The 990-nt window shown below is 40.0% G+C and overlaps 1 non-coding gene across 1 annotated transcript; it reads left to right on the top strand.

The window, feature by feature from the left end:
• Window positions 1-265: 265 nt before the first annotated feature.
• Window positions 266-369, top strand: LOC114224549 (U6 spliceosomal RNA). Its single transcript, XR_015769055.1, has one exon. It is a non-coding gene; the product is annotated as a U6 spliceosomal RNA (small nuclear RNA).
• Window positions 370-990: the final 621 nt, after the last annotated feature.

The raw sequence follows: 990 nt of genomic DNA, 5'->3' as shown, positions 1-990 counted from the left end.
CAGGGTCCTGGGATCAAGCCCCAAGGTGGGCTCTCTGCTCAGCAAGGAGCCTACTTCTCCTTCTCCCTCTACCTGTTGCTCCCCCTGCTTGCACTCTCAATCTCTCTGTCTCTAATAAATAAATAAAAATCTTAAAAAAAAAAAAAAGAAAGAAAATGAAGGCAGCCAAAACTGAGAGAAAATATTTACAAAACCTATATTTGAGGAGGGATTTGTTGTTGTTTCAGAATATTTAAAAAACTCTCAAAATTCCAAAAAAAAAAAAGTGCCTGCTTCAGCAGCATGTACACTAAAAATTGAAAGGATATAGAGAAGAGTAACATGGGCCCTGAATGAATGACACAAATTCATGAAGTGTTCCCTAATTTTACTGGATGAAAGTGGCCAAAGGTATAAGCTTCCAGTGATTAGATAAGTAAGTACTGGGAATGTAACGTACACCACAAGGACTATACTTAACACTGCCAGTGGTACGTTTGAAAGTTACTAAGAAAGTAGATACTAAAAGTTCTCAACACAAGGAAAAAACTTTTTTTTCCCTTTTTTTTTAAATCTATGTGTAATTTTAACTGAACCCACATGAGTTTGCTCCTCGGTGAGTCAAAAACTGCACCAGGTGAGTTGTCCGAGGAAGAAAAGTTTATTTGCAGCAAATAAGGAGATCACAGGGAATGGCTTCCAAAGCCCTGACTCTCACAGAGAGGGTGAATGGGTTCCTTTTGATTTGGGTTAGGATGAATGTTTAGATAGGGAAGTATTGTCTTTGTATGCAGAGGTGGGGATAAGGTCCTGCATGTGCCTTAAGGAAACATGCCTATACACACACTGTATGTTATGTAAATGAGACTTGTGTTCCTCCTTGGGTGGAGATATCAGTACTATAATGAGGTAAACATAATTGTAGGTCATTCCAGGGGTCACTCCATCGTCCATCTGCATAGGCATGAGTTGGGGGTAGGGGTAGGCTCAAAGAGTCTGGGTTGTCTGGAC

This window comes from Eumetopias jubatus, unplaced genomic scaffold (assembly GCF_037043125.1).
Source record: "Eumetopias jubatus isolate StellerSeaLion01/CBP00866 unplaced genomic scaffold, mEumJub1_p1.0 scaffold_9, whole genome shotgun sequence".
NCBI lineage: Eukaryota > Metazoa > Chordata > Mammalia > Carnivora > Otariidae > Eumetopias > Eumetopias jubatus.
Note: the sequence above shows the minus strand (reverse complement) of the source record. Positions and strands in the feature narration are given on the sequence as shown.